Source organism: Nilaparvata lugens, chromosome 5, assembly GCF_014356525.2.
Source record: "Nilaparvata lugens isolate BPH chromosome 5, ASM1435652v1, whole genome shotgun sequence".
Classification (NCBI taxonomy): domain Eukaryota; kingdom Metazoa; phylum Arthropoda; class Insecta; order Hemiptera; family Delphacidae; genus Nilaparvata; species Nilaparvata lugens.
In genome coordinates this window covers 67,480,383-67,494,293 of record NC_052508.1, presented here as the reverse complement: position 1 = coordinate 67,494,293, position 13,911 = coordinate 67,480,383, and the positions used below count along the sequence as shown (strand labels likewise).

Here is a 13,911-nt window from a genome sequence, read left to right as displayed (position 1 = left end):
CACTGGGTTATGGCGTTTTACCGACTCTGTGAACCACTATGGCGTTTTCTCGAAAAGTTACCCATATATGCAATACAGTACTTTCGCCCACTGCTAAGTGAGAAATGGCGTTATCTCAAAAAGTTCACAGGATTACAGGTGTTGATGCTTGAACGTTTTATTGCTTCAATTCTTTCGAAAGTTTCTTTCTTCAACAAAACAAAATTAATCACACTTTCTCATTTTTACATGAGTTCTTGCTGGTGTATTATCTCATACATGTCTCTCCATGTGAGAAAATAGTTATTTGTATATCTAGAGTGAAAAATACTACTTTTTCTCCCTTTGGGAAAAAGTTTGAAGCCCGAGGCGAAGCCGAGGGCAGCAATTTTCCCGAGGGAGAAAAAGTATTTTTCGCTCGTGATGTACTCAACATTTTTCCTCCATCTACATTTTTTTATAGAAACTGCAAATAAAATCATTCTAATAACTTACGTATTGGTGACAATGATTCCTAACAACATAACCTAAATCTAAAACCTGAAAACCGGACGTCTGATTGGCACTGCCAATTGCGCTATCTATCGGCAAAAGTTGTAGCAATTATATCAGCTGAGCAGCTACCAAAAATGGTTGACTCCAGATCACGCGGTTCAGATTTGAATTGCAGATCAAAAATATTTGTTGGCTGGTATTTTGAATAGAACAAACATATGAAACAAGAAATATGTGTATGTCAACTTTTGTATTTCACATCAATTCAATTCAATTTCAGTTTATTCCCAAAAAACATAATACACGAATATGAAATACAATATACAACATATTTTGGAATCCCCCTACTAGACTATCCATCTGTGTGTAGAGGGGGACATACCCACTAGTTGAACATAGTTTTCTATAACACTATAGCTTCTATAGCACTATTGCAGGATCTCCTTTGCAGGTTGTTATTAAACTTCATTGTCGATAATAATATAGTGTATGTAAATTATGTATCTATTTTGAAGAGACAATAAAGCAATTTCAATTTCAAAAAAAAAGCTTATTATAGTTTTAAAGTTTATGTTATTTTTTATAGTTTAGAATCGATTTTATCGATCTTATTGATATTTTTGTTAGGTTAGGTTAAAATTACATAGAAATGAGTAATATCTCAGGATTTATGATAAAGCATAAAGCCGATGAAACCAACCACATTACACATGATATAAATCTGATATTTCCAGGTAGAGAATCATCGTAGAGTAGTGAGCTAGCATCATCACATTCGCACACAATCTCCATCCATTTTCAATTAATTTTTTGCCTCCCAACAATCAGATGCAATAATTCTGATCGGACAGAAACAATGCATGACTACTTGTGCTGTCTTTGTCTATTATTGTGAGATCCGTATAGTTGTTAACAGCTACAAGCAGAATGGGCCTCTGTGTATCATCTCTGCATCGGTTAGGCGGAATAACACATCCGGCGAGCCGGTCCGGCATAAATAAAACCGCTAATATATAAATTACAATCCGTGTAGTTCGATTAAAGTCCGTAAAGCCGTGTTTGTTTGTAATAACTTATTACGGCGAGCAGCTAGGTTGAGGGTGAGTGAGTAAGAGAGAATGAGTGAGTGAGAGAGAGTGAACAGTGTGTTGTTGTTGCGGTGGAGTATAGTTGGATAGTACTACAGTATTTCAACGCGGAGGAAGGTAGAACACAAGGTCTGTCAGGGTGGTAACCATGGAGATTACACCGGGCATCTCTCACACACCGGGGGGGGGGGGGTTGAGGGGGGGGTTCATGCAGACCAGAGAAGAAAGCCAGCAGCTAAACAAGAAGAGCTCTCAACAATAATAGAAAAGGACTAATCTAGGATAATAGTTGTAGCAGCGGTCGCGCATATAATGTGGCAGTAATTCATTGCAGTATATATGCAGTCTGCACCGGCAATGTAATGGAATAAGATAAAATGGAATTAACGAGTAGGCAAAGGGGCACAATGAATTAGTTGCCATGTGGGAAGGGCGTCCTATGTTTAAATCCCCCCCCCCAGTCGGTCTAAACACTAGATGGTATCCTCTCGCTTCTTCATTCGTACGTCTTCCTCTTCTTATTCTTCACCACCAAGTTTTTCAAACCACGAAAAACCATCATTTCACACGTCATAAAATGAGATTCCAGCTCTTTCTTACGTTATAGAGAGGAAATGAACTTCTTAAAGCATTATTTCACATGTCATCAAATGAGATTCCAGCTCTTTCTTACGTTATAGAGAGGAAATGAACTTCTTAAAGCATTATTTCACATGTCATTAAATGATATTCCAGCTCTTTCTTACGTTATAGAGAGTAAATGAACTTCTTAACGCATTATTTCACATTTCATCAAATGAGATTCCAGCTCTTTCTTACGTTATAGAGAGGAAATGAACTTCTTAAAGCATTATTTCACATGTCATTAAATGATATTCCAGCTATTTCTTACGTTATAGAGAGTAAATGAACTTCTTAACGCATTATTTCACATTTCATCAAATGAGATTCCAGCTCTTTCTTACGTTGTAGAGAGAAAATGAACTTCTTAAAGCATTATTTCACATGTCATCAAATGAGATTCCAGCTCTTTCTTACGTTATAGAGAGGAAATGAACTTCTTAAAGCTTAATGAAAGTTAATACGAGAAACGATGATGTTATGAATTACTGTATTAGCAAAGACATTGAACCCAGTTAGTCTTGTCTGACATACACATGGATTACTGGTCGTTCGAATTTTTGCTCTTCTTATGAAATCTATTAGATTGAACGGAACTTGACAAACATCATCTGTTTGAAATCATCTGTTTGATTCAATAGAATTTATAAGGTCGAGAAAATATCGTACAAACAAAAATCGATGTGTGTGTAGCTACCCTTAGTCTTGTTACACACAAACACATCGTTTTCTGGACGTTGGAGTTGATGCCGTTCTTATGAACGAGATATAGCAAACATATAAACACATTATCTGTCTGCCATGTTATGTTTATTGTAACAGAATCTATAAGGAAGTTAAAAAATCGTTCGTCTGAATGTGTGTGTGTGTAACTGACTAGACTAAGGCCCAGTTGCACAAAGCCTTGCTAAGTTTTAATCATGATTAAATTCCACGAGAACCAATCAGAGAAGATTTTTCTAACAAGAAGATTTTTATTTTTCAAGACGAATAAGACGATTCAGAATCTATAAGGAAGGCAATAAATCGTACGTTTAAATGTGTGTGTAACTGACTAGACTAAGGCCCAGTTTCACAAAGCCTTGCTAAGTTTTAATCATGATTAAATTCCACGAGAACCAATCAGAGAAGATTTTTCTAACAAGAAGGTTTCTCTGATTGGTCTCGTGGAATTTAACCTGGATTAAAAGTTAACATCATCCATGAATGTTAAGACGTAATGCTGACTAAGAATCAATATTCAAAAATTTGTACACTGAAAATGAATATGACTGTAAATATGAAAATTACCAATGAAAAAATAAGTTCAGTTTCTGCAGTATAATTCAGTGTAATAATTCTATTAGAGTTGAAAATTGAGACATCTTGAAAGGAAGTATGGTTAATAAGAAAGGGATGTGTATGTAACTGGTCGGTTAATCGATGAGACATGGTTATGGTTTCTAGATATTATACAAAGAACAAAACTACAGAGTAAAATAAAAAATTTACTTCACATTACTATAGTGAAGTCCACGTTATAATGGCAGTGTTCGATTAGCAATGGTATTGCTATCCTTGTCTATCATTCAACAAAGCGGATAGCGATATCTCTTTCTCGCTTTTCTCTGTTGCCAGATCGTATTTTAACAATGTGGAATTATTAATTAATTAACAAAAAATTTCATCATAATTATTGAAAAATATAATTTCTTGATTAGCAAAATATAATTGATTATTTTAAACGAGAATAAACAGCTAATATAACATCAATAACCTGTATCAGCTACAGTCTATAGAAGGAATAGAATAGAATAGAATAGAATAGAATAGAATAGAATAGAATAGAATAGAATAGAATAGAATAGAATAGAATAGAATAGAATAGAATAGAATAGAATAGAATAGAATAGAATGACTGCCTTTATTTCATACCTGGGAGGGCGAAGTTAGGGTGCAGTCGGCCCTCTCTTACACTTAACCCTCCAATACAATACTAAATTATAATTGAACAAGCAATACTCAGTAAAATAAAATAAAACAAAACTATATTTCAAATGAAAAAAATATATATATAATAATAATAAGTGGAATAGTAGAATAAACTTAAAAGTAGAGCATTCTTAAAATGTAATATAACAAAGATCTGTTGGGAAATAAATACAACATTTATGACGGAATATGGATAGGATCGACAGATATGGATAGGATGGACGGATAGGATCGAAGAAGCAAAAAAGAGCATTGTGGCTACAAACCTATTTGAAGGCATTGACAAGACAGAGGATCGGCAACGTTTTTCTCCTATCTGTCATTATAACGTGGACCTCACTATAGCTCAGGAGCTCTGTACAGTATGTTTTACAACTACAACATTTTATTACACATAAGAGTAATATGCTTCAGGTATAAAGGGACCATGAGAAATATATATTCCCATCTAACAATGCTTAGGAATTGAATCTATAAAATTATTATCATTCAAGTGAATATGACATTTAACTTGCTTCCATGAATAATTATCAATACATCTATAATCAATTAGTTACTTATCATAATAAGAGCGTTCTAATTGCTTGTAAGAATATGTTGTGTCGAATCTGATTTGAATTTGCTGATAATTTACAATTGGCATGCATCACGGTAGTTAATGATTCAGTTGTGGTAAATTATTATAACTGAGTCCGTGCTGGAATATTGATTTTGAATGATATTTAAGTTCAGAAAGCGTATATCAATGTAATAAGCTTCAGCCAGCATCCTTGTAAGTAATAACTAGTACAATAGTTTGCATATTATTAATATGAAATTCATTTTGATTGAAGTATTAATTTTTACTATAAAATTTGGGAGTTCGTAAGAGTTGAGATGACAATGGTCAGGTCAGGAAGTTTGAAGCTTTCCATGCGCATGCGTAAGCACTTAATTACTAGCAATAATATAAATGAAAATAAAGTTTGCAATTGATGAAAAATGTCCTAGACTTTAAACAGCTGGAGTCAGAAAATTAGTTTACCAAAACGGGGCGTAGTCGCAGTCATTGTCATAGTCACGTTTGAATTAAATTTCGAAAAACTAGAAAATTGAACACACAATAAAATAAAGAGAAAATAGTGTAAAGTTTCAACTATTTTGAATTATTTATGAATGTCTAATTTCGTCAAGGAAGAACGTTTCCAATTTATTATAGAAATGAGAAAATAAAGACTACAACTACTGTTATAAAAGCTGCGACTACGCCCCTTTTTGGAAAGCCAATTTTCTGACTCCAGCTGTTTAAAGTCTAGGACTTAGCTAAATCCCGAGCTCGGAAACCAGCCCTCTAAGAGAAGATGAATTCCAGTAATACGAATTGGGGAATCGAAAATTGAAAAAGTTATCAACCAAATTGGTTTACATCAATTTACTTTCCAGTCAAGCTAGATCAATTTCAGCAGTACAACTGAGATTGAGGCAGTTATTCATAAGGTTGTTACACTTATCTCCACCTCAATTTATTTTGGAGATTTCAATGATAGTAGTGATATTCTAAGGCCCAGTTGTACAAAAGCCGGTTGAATTTTAACCGTGATTAATTTCCACGAGAACCAATCATAGAAGCCGTCTTATCAAAGAGACCTAATCTGATTGTTCACGTCATAGAATTCCACGAATTGTTAGAATTCATTAATTCCACGAATTCATAGAGTTCCACGAGAGCCAATCAGAGAAGCCGTCTTATCTAAGAGACCTTCTCTGATTGGTTCTCGTGGAATTAATCACGGTTGGAATTTAACCGGCTTTTGTACAACCGGCACTAAATGTGTCATTTCATCCTTTTCTCACGTGCCTCTAAAGAAAATAATATAGATGTTTCTCTTTGTAACTTTAAAACTGAGTCCACTTTCTTCACAAGTCCATAATTTCTCAAACTTTCACATTCATGTTAATGATTTAATGTAATTTGATACTCATGAAAGTCATCAAGTTAATGTTGAATGAAATATTGCTTTTAGTAGAAGGCCTATGATATTAATTGATGATAAATCCATAAATAGTGAACTAATCTAGACCAGTCAACAAATTATAACATGAGTAACAACTGAAACTCATAAACTTGACCACAAATTGATCTGATGAAAATGTAAATTAAATCGCATGTTGCAGACAAGCCAAACATTATTATAGTCAATGAACTTCTTAATGCATTATATTTCACATGAGATTCCAGCTCGTTCTTACGTTATAGAGAGAGAATGAACTCCTTAAAGCATTATTTCACATGTCATCAAATGAGATTACAGCTCTTTCTTACGTTATAGAGAGAAAATGAACTTCTTAAAGCTATTTTAAGTTAACGGTGATGTTATGAATTGTTAGCAAAGACATTGAACCCAATTAGACTAGTTACACACACATCGATCTTTGTTCGTACGATATTTTTGCAATCCTTACAAATTCTTTTGAATCAAACAGATAATTTCAAACAAATGATGTTTGTCAAGTTCCGTTTAATCTGATAGTTCCGTTTAGTCCGAATTCATAAGGACGGCAAAAAATCGTACGAACAAAGATCGATGTGTGTGTGCAGGGCTCAAGTCTTGTTACACACACATCGATTTCTGGGCGTTCAAATTTTTGCCGTTCTTATGAAATCTACCAGATTGAACGGGACATAGCAAACATATTAACACATTATCTGTTTGCCATGTTATGTTTATTCTGATAGAATTATAAGGAAGGCAAAAATCGCCCAAAGTCATGTACAACATTTCAAAGTCACAATACAAAACTTCTAGATTCGAATAATATCATAAAATCAAGTTAATAAAATATCATTTGAACAGAGACAGAAATAATAGAGTACATAATATCAATGACTCCAAATGTTTTTAACTCTGCCACCTGTTTCGTAGCATCGATCTTCACTGAAACTTCCTCGTTCTATTCTCATCTTTAGCGTCGTGGGAATACGGAATTGGAAATGCCATGTGTATATTAGAATTCCAGACATTTCAAATCCGTGTTCCCGTAGGAGCTAGTACCCACAACTAAGGGTACGTTTATGTCGGAGCTGTGATAAACGAAGGCAAACGTTAACGTTAACGTTAACTACGTTAACGTCTCCTCAAAGTTACCAGGAGAAACAATGAATCAAGAAGATGAAAGTACATGAAATTGAAAGCGATAAGAATTTAATTAGACTGGAATACTGTAATTGATGCAAAAACCTATCCATGAATGGTAAGACGGAATGCTGACTATGAATCAATATTCAAAAATTTGTACACTGAATATGAATATGACTGTAAATATGAACATTACCAATGAAAAAATAATAGGTTCAGTTTCTGCAGTATAATTCAGTGTAATAATTCTATCAGAGTTGAAAATTGAGACATCTTGAAAGGAAGTATGGTTAATAAGAAAGCGATGTGTATGTAACTGGTCGGTTAATCGATGAGACATGGTTATGGTTTCTAGATATTATACGAAGAACAAAGTCCAGTGAAGTCCACGTTATAATGGCAGTGTTTGATTAGCAATACCATTGCTATCCTTGTCTATCATTCAACAAAGCGGAGAGCGCTATCTCTTTTTCGCTTTGCTCTGTTGCCAGATGTCTTTTAACAATGTGGAATTATTAATTAATTAACAAAATATTTCATCATAATCATTGAAAAATATAATTTATTGATTAGTAAAATATAATTGATTATTTCTAACGAGAATGAACAGCTAATATAACATCAATAAACCTGTATCAGCTACAGTCTATAGAAGGAATAGAATAGAATAGAATGACTGCCTTTATTTTATACCTGGGAGGGCGAAGTTAGGGCGCAGTCGGACCTCTCTTACACTTAACCCTCCAATACAATACTAAATTATAATTTAACAAGCAATACTCAGTAAAACAAAATAAAACAAAACTATGTTTCAAATGAAAAAAAGAAAAAAAATTATAATAATAATAAGTGGAATAGTTGAATAAACTTAAAAGTAGAGCATTCTTAAAATGTAATATAACAAAGAACTGTTGGGAAATAAATACAACATTTATGACGGAATATGGATAGGATCGACGGATATGGATAGGATGGACGGATAGGATCGAAGAAGCAAAAAAGAGCATTGTGGCTACAAACCTATTTGAAGGCATTGACAAAACAGAGGATCGGCAACGGTTTTCTCCTATCTGCCATTATAACGTGGACCTCACTTTAGCTCAGAAGCTCTGTACAGTATATTTTACAACTACAACATTTTATTACACATAAGAGTAATATGCTTCTGGTATAAAGGGACCATGAAAAATATATAATTCCATCTAACAATGCTTAGGACTTGAATCTATAAAATTATTATCATTCAAGTGAATATGACATTTAACTTGCTTCCATGAATAATCACCAATACATTTATAATCAATTAGTTACTTATCATAATAACAGCGTTCTAATTGCTTGTAAGAATATGTTGTGTCGAATATGATTCGAATTTGCTGATAATTTACAATTGGAATGCATCACGGTAGTTAATGATTCAGTTGTGGTAAATTATTATAACTGAGTCCGTGCTGGAATATTGATTTCGAATGATATTTAAGTTCAGAAAGCGTATATATCAATGTAATAAGCTTCAGCCAGCATCCTTGTAAGTAATAACTAGTACAATAGTTTGCATATTATTAATATGAAATTCATTTTGATTGAAGTATTAATTTTTACTATAAATTTTGGGAGTTTGTAAGAGTTGAGATGACAATGGTCAGGTTAGGAAGTTTGAAGCTTTCAATGCGCATGCGTAAGCACTTAATTACTAGCAATAATATAAATGAAAATAAAGTTTGCAATAGATGAAATTAGAATTCTAAGGGCCGGTGGTTTCCGAGCTCGGAATTCAGCTAAGTCCTAGACTTTAAACAGCTGGAGTCAGAAAATTAGTTTACCAAAACGGGGCGTAGTCGCAGTCATTGTCATAGTCACGTTTGAATTAAATTTCGAAAAACTGAAAATTGAACACAAAATAAAATAAAGAGAAAATAGTGTAAAGTTTCAGCTATTTTGAATTATTTAGGAATGTCTAATTTCGTCAAGGAAAAACGTTTCCAATTTATTATAGAAATGAGAAAATAAAAACTACAACTACAGTTATAAAAGCTGCGACTACGCCCCTTTTTGGAAAGCCAATTTTCTGACTCCAGCTGTTTAAAGTCTAGGACTTAGCTAAATCCCGAGCTCGGAAACCAGCCCTAAGAGAAGATGAATTCCAGTAATACGAATTGGGGAATCGAAAATTGAGAAAGTTATCAACCAAATTGGTTTACATCAATTTACTTTCCAGTCAAGCTAGATCAATTTCAGCAGTACAACTGAGATTGAGGCAGTTATTCATAAGATTGTTACACTTATCTCCACCTCAATTTATTTTGGAGATTTCAATGATAGTAGTGATATTCTAAGGCCCGGTTGCACAAAAGTCGGTTAAATTTTAACCGTGATTAATTCCACGAGAACCAATCAGAGAAGCCGTCTTATCAAAGAGACCTCCTCTGATTGTTCGCATCATAGAACAATATTCCACGAATTGTTAGAATTCATTAATTCCACGAATTCATAGAGTTCCACGAGAGCCAATAAGAGAAGCCGTCATATCTAGGAGACCTTCTCTGATTGGTTCTTGTGGAATTAATCACAGTTAAAATTTAACCGGCTTTTGTACAACCGGCACTAAATGTGTCATTTCGTCCTTTCCTCACGTGCCTCTACAATAAATAATTTAGATATTCCTCTTTGAAACTCAGTCCACTTTCTTCACAAGTCCATAATTTCACAAACTTTCACATTCATGTTAATGATTAAATGTAATTTGATACTCATGAAAGTCATCAAGTAATGTTGAATGAAATATTGCGGTGAGTAGAAGGCCTATGATATTAATTGATGATAAATCCATAAATAGTGAACTAATCTAGACCAGTCAACAAATTATAACATGAGTAACTACTGAAACTCATAAACTTGACCACAAATTGATCTGATGAAAATGTAAATTAAATCGCATGTTGCAGACAAGCCAAACATTATTATAGTCGAGGTGTGGTGTGATTATCGAGAATAGGCAAACTTGACTTGGAAACATAGAAGGTTAATAAATGAGATAAGTTCATTCAAATTGTTCAGGGAGAGATATTGCCAATACAATAATTAGTAGGCCTACAAGTAAACTCAATGAGAATTTCCTTACATAGTCGAAGTTATTGATATTTAAATGTTATGCTAATTATTTAATGGCAAACTGCAACTTTCCAAGTTGATAATAATTGATATCAAAGTGATATCACAAGTTTGTATGATACAAGGCGCAAATTGGTGAACTAGGCTTCATGAGATTGTGTTCTACATTCTTGGAAACAAGTTGTGTCCATGATTTTCTAATTGCATTACCTTCAACTTTCAAATAATTATAGTGCAAAAATGATAAGGCAATATCAACCCGAATGAACCAATTTAAAACACTATTATAGCAGTCCAATAAAGTGGTTATCAGTAATGATTTAATTTCAGTTTTGCTCCAAGATTTTTTTCATTAATTGGGAGTGGAGTATATTCTTTTTCATTAATTATCAGTAATAAAAGCGACAACTAGAAATAATTATTTGGAAATGGTACAGCTCAATCTAGAGAGAAAATCTAGCACAACTGTACATCATAAGCCAGAGTTGAAGATGGATTTAGAATTTGAAATGAATAATTCAACTTACAGCAGTTCCGTGTGCCGTGAAACTGAATGAAAATTCATGATCGATTGCTGAAACTGATCAGTTGCGGATCGATTTTTTTAATGATCTATAATGCCTTTTTATGTCGAACACGCACTTCTTGTAGGGAAGAATGATTGATAGATAAACAATTAATAACAATCATTCTAAAAATCGGTTAATTGAATTAGAAAGTTGGATTTGTCGGTCATGCAACTGACATCCAGACCATGTACAGTCTACTCTTTTTTTAGAATGTCTAAAACGTCTACGTCACACCTCGATTGTTTGATGAAAGGAATATATACGTCAAGTTTTATTGATTTAGTGGGAAGGTTCAATGAAGTTTATTCCAATTGGTTGATAGTAATTAGTTCATACTTCATTGGAAATCAAAACAGCACCAATGACAAAATTGCAATTCCATAATCCAGTCACCTTAGTATGTTGCATCTTAAAACCTTTGAAAATACTCAAATCCCTAAATACTAGTAGTTCTGTGAACAGTAGACCTCGTTCTTATGTTTTCTCAAAAATAATTCATCAATTTAAAATGTCTAGAAAAAATCCTAAATAAACATAGAGCTTTCTATTCTATCGTGCCGTGACGTGTCGTCCCGGAATGTGAGTGTGAGCGCTGTTATCAGGTCTGGCTGCAACTGTCTACAACGTTGATGGAATGATAGATTTTCAAGATGTTCCATGTTTTTGAACGGGTAATATTTATAGTCCACTAGACGGCTGATTTATGATGAATAATTCTATAGTCTGATTTTTACGGTAATATTCTATAGTCTGATTTTTATGAAGGAGGCTCCTTTTTCCTTTTATATTATCCTTCAAATGGAAAATTTCCAAAAACCTTGTATATACGTCGACGCGCAATTTATAAAGGAACATACCTGTCAAATTTCATGAAAATCTATTACCGCATTTCGCCGTAAATGCACAACATAAAAACATATAAACATTTAAACATACAAACATTTAAACATACAAACATTTAAACATTAAGAGAAATGCCAAACCGTCGACTTGAATCTTAGACCTCACTTCGCTCGGTAAACTATATAATTACGGAGTAGCAAAGATAATTTGTTATTTATAAGAGCCAACTATTGAAAATTGAACGACTTTGAAAGTAGTCACTAGGTTGGCACGATTTCCTGATCACGCCATTTCTGTGCAACAACCAATCCTATAAATATTGCCATAACTAGCGTCAAAATTCGTAAATAGTCACTAAAAGTCGGTTAGGTTATCACGGAGGCTGGGAACCGTAACATTGCTATCGCATGGCACCTCAAATGGAAGCCAACGATACTTTCAGCAGATCAGGTACAAGCAATTAATTTCAGAGCTTTCACAAAGTTGAAGCCACAGCGGTTACACTCAAGTGACTAGGTTACTTCGATCGAAAACTAGGTACTCGCTTCCCGCTACCTTCCAGGCAGTTCGTCATCTCTGGTTAAAAGCCAATCTGCTTTCACCACGAGTATACATCCAAGTTACATTGCATTGCTCTGATGTGAAACCATATCATAGCATTGATAGTCTTTCCTAAGCACAGTTGAGCCTGTCATCAATATTGAATGAAAAAGACTAAGAAATTGTCAAAAACTTTTTCATTCAATATGAATAATTACCACAATATCAACTTCTCAACTACACAAAAAGCCTGTCATCAGTGTTGGACATGAAGTTAACTATAAATTTTATGGTGTCTAGAAGTTACCTTGCACTAACTATCATATAGTTACTTCTAGACACCATAAAATTTATGAATGATACAATGATAATAACGATTAATCACCATACACCACATGGTAAGGAAAATGTTTTGATAAAGATTGTTTCATATCTATTGAAACATTACTATACGTTTTTTTTCGCAAGTTTTGCAACTTAGTGCCGCTTGCACTGGAAATTATAGCATGAGGAGATATCAATGGTATAGAGCGTTTATGTTCCAAATTTCACTGTTAACTCAACCCGATAGTCCTAGTAGTTATTTCTCTTGAAGCTATCTGAGGCTGGTGATCTCTAATACTGTGCCGTTCTTACACTCTCATCCGCCCAAACAGTAATAATGGACAGTAGTCAACAGTAGTCGCTTTGATTTCACAAAACATCGGCTTGAAATTTGGAACATAACGACCTATACCATGGGATATCTTCTTATTCAATTTTTTTATATGATACAAGCTATAGTAGCTATCACACTACTTCTTGTAAAAATTTATTAAAAAAATCTGGTGTGGCGCACTCACACAACTTTCCTCGCCGTTTTGAAAATTTATCACCTGACGCAAGTGTTCCCGCGCATCTCAAGTCTACTATTCAAAGATCTGCCAGCTGGTGACAGGAAAATAACGCTGGAGACACACGAAGTCTGTTATCTCTTCATAGTGAATGATTTGATAGAATTAACAGTTGCCAACAGTTTGCATTATTGAATAAACACATTTTCTCGAATTTCGAGCTTATTTTCAATTTAAGGTGAAAATGTCACTGAACATTAATTGTAGAGATTTTTATGCTCAATCTTATCCACTTGAAATTTTTTGTTTGAATTCTATCTGAAGCCTGATAATTGGGAATCTAAAATCACACTTTGCATTGATGGGGCGGAGCTCCTGAAATTTTTAAGATATGGGAATTGTAGCAGTTGATAGAGCTTATCAATGACTATTCTAGGTATAAATTTGATCAAAATCGTTGGAGCCGTTTTTGAGAAAATCGCGAAAAACCCTGTTTTTGACAACATTTTCGTCATTTTAGCCGCCATCTTGAATTGGATTTGTTCGAAAATGTTCGTGTCGGATCCTTATACGGGAAGGACCCTAAGTTCCAAATTTCAAGTAATTCCGTTTATTGGGAGATGAGATATCGTGTACACAGACGCACACACACACACACACACACACACACACACACACACACACACACACACACACACACACACACACACACACACACACACACACACACACACACATATATATA

The 13,911-nt window shown here is 34.0% G+C and overlaps 1 protein-coding gene across 1 annotated transcript in view; it reads right to left on the bottom strand.

Annotated features, from left to right (window-relative positions):
- The window catches only part of LOC111047863 (protein dachsous-like), a gene marked incomplete in the record, with an annotated part of 507,664 nt that overhangs the window by 397,209 nt on the left and 96,544 nt on the right, over positions 1 to 13,911 (bottom strand).